The sequence below is a fragment of the Acinonyx jubatus genome, chromosome B4, assembly GCF_027475565.1.
Source record: "Acinonyx jubatus isolate Ajub_Pintada_27869175 chromosome B4, VMU_Ajub_asm_v1.0, whole genome shotgun sequence".
NCBI classification, from domain to species: Eukaryota; Metazoa; Chordata; class Mammalia; order Carnivora; family Felidae; genus Acinonyx; species Acinonyx jubatus.
The window spans coordinates 92,217,415-92,227,796 of NC_069387.1; the positions used below are offsets into that span (position 1 = coordinate 92,217,415).

Below are 10,382 nucleotides of genomic sequence, written 5' to 3' on the forward strand. Positions count from 1 at the left end.
TTGTCACTCTTTTTTGATATCTTTGTTCATGTAGATGTCCTAGAAATTTGAGAGTATAATATGGGATTGGATTATTGGAAATGGGTTGTATTGCCTTCAAATTTGCTTCCGTTTGAGTTTGTAAAATTTGTATTTCCAAATGGATAAATGTAAAGTGTTTAGAAATAGAAATAAAAACTGTCAGACTATCCCCCAGATTTTATGTCTGTATGGTGAAAATGAGAGACTTATTAATAGTAAAGGTCTACCTATGAAGTATAATCAAGCAAAAGATGAGTGCATTTGTCCTGCATAAAGATGTGTGTTACGATTTCACGAACAGGGTTCTCTACATAAAATGTAGTAAAATTCTCCTTTGGAGTGATTAATAAGATAAAGTTGCAGTGTATGCCATATGTTTCTTGGAAGGATTGGGTATTTTTGTTTTGCTCACTGTGACTTTAAATAATTTTCCGCTCTTAATGACCAGATCTCTCTTCTATATCTCTCACATCACAACAAAAAGGTTAGGGAGATAACATACTTTGGTAGTAAGATTTATGAATTTCAGAGTAATGCATCTTTTCAGGTTAGAACATATTTCTTATCTTTTCTTTAATACTTTAATACCAGGGTTTTTTTTATGCATTGCAAGGAATAAAAATAAATCCTATAAAAGCTGCCTTTCTAGATTTTTTTTTTCATGAAATAATTCTACCTAAAGTTTCGTCAACATAAAATAAAGGTATAATAAAAGGTAACATTAGCAATGGTTTAAGTATCTTGTTGAAAAATATGGGCAAATAGAAATTATTTAAAAGAAAAAGTCCAGAATTATAACAGCTAGTGGGTGTTTTTTTCTTTTGCAGTTGTAAAATTTAGGTTTTCACTCCTAGGCAATGTGAATGCATATGTATATTGATGCTCTTAAGATGGTTACAGCCTAGTTGGGGAGGAAAGGACATAAAATAAAACATTTATAGTTGTGACAGTATTAATTACTCTTAATTATAGAGCAGAAAGTATTTTCCAATTACTTTTATGGCAAGAATATCACTAAATATTGTGCCCTTTTACCTTTTACTACATCATCTTGCTGAAATGCTCTCTTGGAATTTATATTTTAAATACCTCGTGTTTCAGTGATCACTTACATGCAAGTTAATTGAATGCTGCTTTTGTGAACCTCTACCTGAAGTTTGCTATTTATGTATTCTTGAAATTTCAGTTTATCAAATTTATTGTTTTTTTTTTCTTTATGTGAGTTTTCAATGAAATTTATCATTGTAGATTCTTATTTAGTGTGTTTTGGGTTAGCTTATCTAAATACGTTAGGTAACTTTACATTAGAGTGAAAGTAAAGTTAATGTTTTAAATTTGTATCACGTCTGAAGATTTGTACGTGGATGTCATATTTATTTAAATGTGCATATTGAGCTATATATTTATAAATTTTATCTATAAATTTTGTAACATGGAACAGTTTGATTTATAATTTGCAGAAGTTCCTGTATGCTGTCAAATAAATACAACTAATTTGTAAAATAATTTATTGCATTTTATATTCAGTTCACATTTAATTGTTAATGAGTTATATAGAATTGATATGTGGGTGAATGAAAAATATTTACATTAAAATCATTCGAACATTTCCATTTATTTTTGTAGTATGCATACTTTAGAAAATGACTTATAAATGTTTCCATCATCACAGAAACAGCAGCTGCTATATTTTCCTTTCTGTTTCAGTCATTAAATTAATAAGGCAGTAATAACTAAGAAGAATGAAATGAGAATGTGTCCGTTTTAATCATCACATAAATTGGGAGCATTTCTCCACCATGAAGGCAGCTACTGTTTCAGTTAACTTTTATTGTGTTAGAATACATAACAGTGAAGTAGATGCACGACTTGTGTATGTATAGTTAAGCCAGCGTTTTTCTGTGAATTATGGGGAATAGCAAAATCTACATCACAAATTTTGACACATTACAGCTGAAGGAAGAGGAACACCTTCCAAGACAAAACAGTCTTCATGGGGGAAAAATGACGCTTGTCCAGCAGTTTGCTTCTTGTGATTGAACTGAACCTGTAAGGATTCATGGATAAAATGAACAGGAATAGATCTGAATAAAGCAAATCTGCATAAATGGTAACCAGTAGCTCTACTTTTATTTTTTATGTTGCTTAACTGTTTTATTTGAAGGAAACCTGTGTGATTTAAAAAAACGTTATAGCTTTTGCAACTTTATTACTGGTTATATACATTTGGCCATTCTAATGTGCAAGCAATTGGAAAAAACGTCAAGTAAATGCTTGTTTTTATAGTAGTTTGTTCTTGTTAAAAATGTTCATATGATAATGTCTGTAAACAGCACCACTTTGATTACAATAGATGTAGTGTTGTAATAAACTGTTCAATGGGGCTGATGTGTAAAGCTGTTCAAGTTATTTGATGTTTACACCTCAGGGAAAGTCTTGTGTTCAGCAATATCTAAAGATAATGTTACTATGACATTTATACTGTCCTTTAAAAAAGCATTGCAATAGCGGTTTTGGATATGCACCAATCTAATCTTGCGTTCAGTGAATTAAACATACTAATTAAGTGTCTCTTGCCCTTGATTTTGATATTAGAATAGGTGAATTACATGGATATTTAATATTTCTATATTCTGCTTTTCTAGCTGTTTTTACCTAGTTAGCTTGTGATTTTGCTGAATGGTATGTAAACTTGTAAAGTTTCACAGACATAGCAATCCAGTCGATGTGTTAGGGGTCAAAAAAATTTTTGTGGTTTTAACATTTTAGTAAAAACCCATACGTGATTTGCTACAGTAATGCAGCTTAATTACAACACAGATGTACTGAAACGCTTAATTGTAAACTGCTAGCATTGAAGAAATATTTTGACAATTCTGATTTGATGCGGCAGTTATTTGCTGTTTTATATTAATAGTGCTTATGGTTTATTTTTGAAGCCATGAGCAATGTAAATACAGCCGTGCAGCAGACAAATGTGAGTAAGGAGAGCATTTAGTTTTATTTTCTGGTTACTATAGATTTTGGAAGGACGTGATGCTTACTGATCTCGAGTTGTATTCTCCTGTATGTGTAATGGGTGATTATAGGTGTACCCTGTCACCACAGTTTAAGGAGTCTTGTGTGTGTTCATGCAGCCTTTTGATTCATGCTAGCGTTACTTAATCAAAGATTTTTTTCAAATCTGCCTTGCATATAGGCCCACATTAAAAGCACTTGGCTAGCATGTGTTCTTAATTGCAAGATTAGCATAGGCAGAGTGTCAACTTGATGAGACACTTGTATAGGAAGGTCATTCCGAATCATTACTTCAGAAATTTGAGTTGGATTCCTAAGCAAGTTAATTTGTTTTTAATGTTTTTAAGATCTGATTATCTGAGAGCTCTGGTAATACACATTGGGTATTTAAAAAGATAGCCAAATTGCAGGACAGTGCTTAAAGTATTTAGGTACCCTAGATATGATGTCATGTGCAACTTGTAGAAGCCCTCCAGAGATCTGCACTGCAGTTCTTCACGTTCATTTTGTCCGCTATCACACTAGTTCTCACAAAATGACCCGTATTATTGCTAGTTTCATTTTAAAACATTTTGTGATTGGAGTATTTGTTCATGAGATCACTGGCATTCATCAGAACTGTTTGCTCTCAGATTCTTCAGGTGTTCTATCTTGTTGAAAATGCAGTTGCCTTTTTAACATTATTTGAGAGTTGTATCAAAATCAGTTTTCTTGTTTTGTGCATAGGTGTTGTTTTGTCATTCCTTAGCTTTATTATATTTTAATTACAATGCCCTAATGTGAAGAAGTGTGGACATAAGTATATTACAAGGGAAATTAGTTAATAGTAAGCTTAACAGGTAAGTAAATGTCCATGAGAGTAAGATATTCTCTGAGTTTTTAAATGGAATTATAAAAATCTAACCGCTTGAACTTGAGATGGAACTGGAAATTTTGTACTAATTAAATCCTTCATTTACCTTTTCATTTTTTATCAGTGGAACCCTTTAATTGCTCATTCTGTTTCACTCTTCTCCCTACGTGGCTGATCTCATTACGTGACTTTTGTTGCAGACAATGTGAGTGTACTAGAATTGTTTGCTGCTAGTCCCATTGTTTTTAAATGATGTCAGAAGGAAACAACTTTGGTTTGGCCCATTAATTTTTAGTCTTTTTCTACCTGGTAACACATGAATGTATAGCAGTAAAGGTGAAAATTGCAAGCCTTGTTTTATTCTTCATATCCCTTCTGTTGTCTGGGCTGATGTTATTCAAAAACTTTCTTTCTTTCTTTTTTTTTTTTTTAACATGTAAAAACAATCCAAAGAGATAAATCATTACATACATCACCAAAAAAAAAAAAAAAAAAAAGACAGAGAGAAAGAGAGTTTCAGAGACCTTTTCATTTCTTAATAATAATTGTAGTGAATATGAAAACAAACTTGAGTTTAACTTTGAACCATAGGCATTTATTAGTGCTATGCAGTGACATTCCTTTCAGCCAGTAAAGTTACGAATGACTGATGCAGCACCTCCGTGGTATTGCTTCTGAAGCAACACTCAATCGAATGTGCTGCTTTTAGTTAAAGGACATACATTTTGGAAAGGATATTCCATTGTAAATTTGGAAGTGTTTATTTTGTCAGTTTTCATAACCAAGATTTGGAGTAAGTTGCAGTGGCTGTTGATCATAGTTTAGCCCATTTAATGGCCCCTTTCCGTAGAATATTCTTAAGCAGTTAACTACAATTTGAAGTTCACAGATAACTTATGGATTGTAGCTTAAGGTATTATTTTCATTTAATTCTCCTGTGGAGAATATTGCTTTGTTTTTTACTAGTTTAAGGTCAGTTCTTAAAACAAACACAGGATTTTAATGAATGTTGTATAACATTTTATAGTGGAAGGGGGAAATTGTTGGAAGGGTAAAGACGTCTCTTTCCCTCATGTATTTAAATGTGCCAATAACCTAAATACATACTGTTTTATACAATGAAATGCTACTTACTACGAAACTTTCTGTTGGAGTGCTCTCAACATTTTGGTTTTCATACCTGAATGGTCATTGCATTTTTCTGTATTTTATAAGGTGACTCCAATTTTGTGTTTTAAGCTTCAGCCTGTTATTTTAAGAGGAAGTTTATGTTTTGATTCTTTACTGAGAATACAGTATTGAGAGTCTTACTGTTTTACAGATAACTGCCTTTTAAATTTTATTCATTAAGTTCATTTGCATCCCATAGCTGTCTGTAAATGTTTCCTGCAGTTGTATGTACTCAAATGCACGCTTATCCATTGTACATATTAGACATTTTTTGTGCTAAAGTATATTAAGTGGGATTTTTGTAGCAAAGCATTCTATTTTTCTGTTCTTACTCTGTGTGTGTGTTGTTTTTTTTACATTAACCTTCAGTTTAAACACTGGAGTATTTATTTCATTTTTTAGCAACTTGACTCTTAGAAGCCTTAGACTAATTTTTAATAAATATTCAACCAAAAATTATAAATTTAAGATGTGGCCTTACATATAGCATTCCTTGTGTTTGTAATGTGAGATTTTTGATTAGAGAAATCAAAAGATTCTGGATTAAAGTTTCACTGTAAGTTGAAATAGAAAATGTGTTAAAATGTCTAGGCTTCTGGGAGGAAGTTCTTTTACTCTTCTTTCTTGGCATTAGAAAGAAGCAATATGGATTTTTATGAATATTCAGGCAATTGTATCCAGTTTCGATTGATTTAGGTTTGTCTTAACCGATGTTCTTTAAAATTTCAGGTTGTTGGCATTCATTCTGAGTGTGCAGCTATTGTGGTTTTTGTATGGAACATACAAACACTTGGTTAGGTATAGACAGATTTTAATGTTTTAAAGACTTCTTGCTATATTAACATATTGGAATAGGAGTCTTTTAAAATATTAGATAGAATTTAACTGAAGTCACACAAATCTTGAAATGGTATTAGCAGATAGTAAATACTACAGAAAGTTTTTCATGTGGGAGCATCCTAAAACTCTGCCATGGGTGTAAATGTTTGCATTAATTTCATAATTGGACAGACCCTGCATTTAGTAAAAACATTTCGTTTTGAAGATTTTTTTTTTTTGTCACACTGTTACTGCATAACACTTCTCAGCATTCTGTAAGTTATATTATTTTAAAATACAATGGTGAATTCATGTTTATTTTTTTACTTTGAAAATTGTAGTACTCAGGTGGTATTTAATGGGAAAGGATCCTTGGGGTAAATCATAATGTATTCTAAGGAATGCATCTATAACATTGATGACTTTAGCCTTAAAAAAAGGTCTATTCTTACCCTTCTTCCTCTTCATCCCATGGTATATTAGCAAAGTAGTTTACAGCCTTGTACAGCCTTATATAGTTGTTTTACAATTTTTAATGGAAAGCCCTTAACAAAAAAATTGTATCATATTCCCAGTATCCATGAATTAACTGAAATCACGGTTTGTAAATAATTTGTCTAATACCAGAAGGCCAAAGAAAGTCTTAAAATTTTAGCTATTGACTCTGGTGACTTCACAATAAGATTTCTGTGCAAAAGGTAAGGTGATATTTGATCAAATAGACATCTTTTTGGTGTCCATGAGAACTAGACTTCCATATTAGCTTCTATTAAAAAGCTCATTCCATTTTATTAAAATGTTTGTAATTGCAATTTCGTGTTTAATGTTTATTTTCTGTCTTTTCTTTCTTTAGCATTTAGGTGACTGTTGAGCAGTTTGCTATATGGCCATTGTTGGCCTTAAACTGCACTAGTAACAAGCATGGTATTTATCTTGTATTAAAAATAAAACACGGTTTTGATAATACTTTACAGTTTGTCCTTTTGTTTGATTCATAATTTAACCATTGTGTCTGGTTTGAATAATTCATATTTTTTGGCAATACACAGTATGACAGAAGTTGGACTCTCATCTGTATTTTGTCTTTAAGCCAGCCTCCTAGTTGGTTATTTTCTTCTGTATTGGCATTTTGATGGTCTCTAAAGCAGATGATTAGGATTAGGAACCTAAAATTAGGATTTAGAAACCTAAAACAGTTCTAGGCTGTCTTATTCTCAAACCTAAGATTCAGATAACGTTTGTCTAGTTTTCGGGGATTATTGACCTTCCTAGACTCAAGTCAAGTAAAAATGTTTCTAGATCACAGCAAAAATATTTTACCAGCTAGCTTGGAGACAATATAGAGTACTTTTAAACAGTAACAAATTGTGATTTCAGTAAGGATTTGTATGCCAGGTATTAGGCCCCAGGTTAGAAAACCTGCATGCGTCAAAGTATGTTGAAGGTAGTAAGTCTATAAACAGTTCTACCCATATGAGGAAATAAGTTACCATTACTAGGATCCATTTCCATGCCCCCCTTAAAACTGTGTTTCGGGTTTTGTTAGTTTCCCTATTACTCTGTTACATGTTTACATTTTGAAGAAGATTGCATTCATTGATCATCCTTTCATTCAGTTGAGACTCTTGCAGAGAGTATTTGACTGAAAGAAAGATTGTTAGGAACATTTTTTAACCCAGTGCCACATAAGACTCCATAGCAGTCAGTCAAGGCTTCATTTAGTGAAAGGTGGACTTGTGGCTTTTTTTTTTTTTTTTTTTTTTTTTTTTTTTTTTTTTTTTAAAGAACGAGCAGGGGAGGGTAGGGGAGAGTATTTAAGTGGGCTCCACACTAAGCGTGGAACCTGACATGGGGTTTGATCAATCACGACTGTGAGATCATGACCTGAACCAAAACTAAGAGTCAGACATTCAACCGATTGACCCACCCAGGCACCCCAGATGGACCTTTTCTTTTAAAGGATTTGTAGACAGAATTTTCCCAATCTAGTTTTATTACCTAACCATTACCATGAAACAAGAAATGTTAGAAATGGTTTCCAGTGCTTCTTGTTTCCATCTTGTCTCCCTTTTATATTTCACTAACAGAGCGGTTGGATTTTTATATCCGTTCCCATCAACTGCTGTTGTAAGTGCCAGATAAGGGATATATACATTATATATCTTACCTTTCAAAATCTATATTTAGCTTTATACGAAAACTTTAGAAAGTAGGGTTTACTTCCTTAATGTTAACACCGAGACCTGAAGAACGAATAAGACTTGGTGAAGGGGGAAAGGAGATCCCTTCTGGTCCAAGAGGTTTGCACAAAAGGGCTTTTGGCAGGAGGGAGCAGATTAGTAGGAATTGGAAGAATGCCAGATATTCGCAAGTGGGAAGTGAGAATCATTAGCTTGTGTATGGGTTTCAGGAAAAAGGCAAGAGCCAAGACGATGGGGCTTGTAAATCACAGTAAAGATTGCCCTCTTCTCCCCCCCCCCCCCCCCCCCCCAGTCGGTTGAGCATCCAACATTGGTTCAGGTAATGATCTCGCTGTTTGTGGGTTTGAGCCCTGCATCAGGCTCTGTGCTGACATCTAGGAGCCTGGAGCCTGTTTCATGTTCTGTGTCTCCCCCTCTCTCTCTGCCCCTCCCCCACTCACACTCAGTCTCTCTCTCAAAAATAAACATTAAAAAATTAAAAAAAAGAAAAGATTGCCCCCCCCCCAATGATGTGGAATCGTTGAAGTTTGAAGTGTCCCGTCACTAGCATTTCAAAACTTTTTGGCTATAAAATTAAATCAGTAAAAGAATAGATCACGTAAACCAGTGAAGCCATTACAGCAATCTTCAACTACAGGGAGATAGGATAATAGAAGTAGAGAAAAGTTGATTTAGTGAAAGACTTAGGAAACTGAATTGATATACTTAGTGGATGTTTAGATAGGAGGTGAGAAAAATGACTTTGACAGCTTATGTAATGCTATGTCATTGCCCAAGTCAGGAAGTTTTGGAAAAAGATGTGGAGATAGTATGAATTTAGTGCCTTTTGAGATCCAAGAAATAGCAAGAGTAATTTGTTACATGGTTTTGGAGTTTTGAAGACATGGGTTAAAGCCATAACTTTGTAGTAAGTTAAATAGAGAAGAAACCATCGAAATGGATGAGTCTGATACAACCTCAGGTTTCTGGTTTAGGAAATGATGCTCATTGAGATCAGCAGTAGGAGAGGAAGTAGCTAATTTTTGTTGTTGTTAAATTTAAGCTCTATACCCAGCACGGGGCTGCAGTCATGACCCCCCTGTGATCAAGAGTTCTGTGCTGTATCAACTAGGCCCACCAGGCGCCCAGAGGAAGTAGCTTTGGATTAGAAGAGAAACATTCCTTCCTCAGGAGGGAAGATAACAGATAAAAATAGGGGCGCCTGGATGGCTCAGTCGGTTAAGTGTCCTACTTTGGCTCAGGTCATGATCTCACGGTTCGTGGGTTTGGGCCTCATGTCAGGCTCTGTGCTTCGGATTCTGTGTCTCTCTGCCCTTCCCATGCTTGTGCTCTGTCTCTCTCAAAAATAAACATTAAAACACACACACAGAAGTTTGGGGGCTGTGTAAGTAGGTGGTATAGATTTTAAGACCTGTCTAGTGACTTCAAAACAGTTGACATTGTGCAAGGGTTTGTGGTTTAAGTTTGGGAGAATAAACTGATGTTGATAGGTTTGTTGGGACTTAGTCTAGCTGAGAGCAGGCTCCATTTTTCTGGTGGCAGTCCACTTAACACATTCAGTCACCCATAAGGTAGGTAGTTGGGTCAAGCTCTGGGATGGGAAAGGCATTAATAATAGTTTTTATCACTTTTCTGTTTAATGGTTGTCAACCCAGCTACAGAATAGAGTTACCCTCTTGATGGTTGGTTGGTTGGTTGGTTGGTTGGTTGGTTGGTTGGTTGGTTGGTTTGATAGGGGGAAAGGTGCCATCAGCATTTTTAGAAATGGCTCTAGTACCTATTCTCTTAGTTTATTAAATCACCGTAAAAGATAGATAGTATTCTTTTTCAAGTGAGCCAGTAGGCTCTGAAGAGTTACCTGACTGCTAGCAGAATGGTGAGTCGAAGTTAGGATGTGTTTATGACTTTTCGGTTATTTGCTGAATGCTATCAAACTATGCCCCCGCTCTGCCATTAGTGCTAATTTAAAAAGCTTTATTGATACCTGAACTGTAAACATTTAGGAACATACTTCTTTAGGGGCTCCTGGGTGGCTCAGTCAGTTAAGTGTCTGACTTTCTTGATCCCAGCTCAGGTCTTAATCTCAGGGTTGTGAGTTTAAGCCCTGTGTTGGGCTCCACACTGGGCATAGAGCATGGAACCTACTTTAAATATATATTTATATATATTAAATATTTATGTATGTGTATAATTTGGGCATCGACTAAGAAATTGGGCTTCACCCCAGGGCAGTATAGAAACTTTGGTACCATTGTGTATCACTTTAGTTTTTTTTATCCCCCAAACTGACTAAGTCATTT

At 34.4% G+C, this 10,382-nt stretch overlaps 1 protein-coding gene across 4 annotated transcripts in view; it reads left to right on the forward strand.

Annotated features, from left to right (window-relative positions):
* The window catches only part of CPSF6 (cleavage and polyadenylation specific factor 6), a 33,758-nt gene extending 26,911 nt beyond the window's left edge, over positions 1 to 6,847 (forward strand). For all 4 annotated transcript variants that reach the window (XM_027071276.2, XM_027071278.2, XM_027071279.2 and 1 more), the window contains one exon: positions 1,975 to 6,847. The gene's annotated coding sequence lies outside the window, so the exon portion shown is untranslated. The remainder of the gene's footprint in view (positions 1 to 1,974) is intronic.
* The last annotated feature ends 3,535 nt before the right edge of the window (positions 6,848 to 10,382 follow it).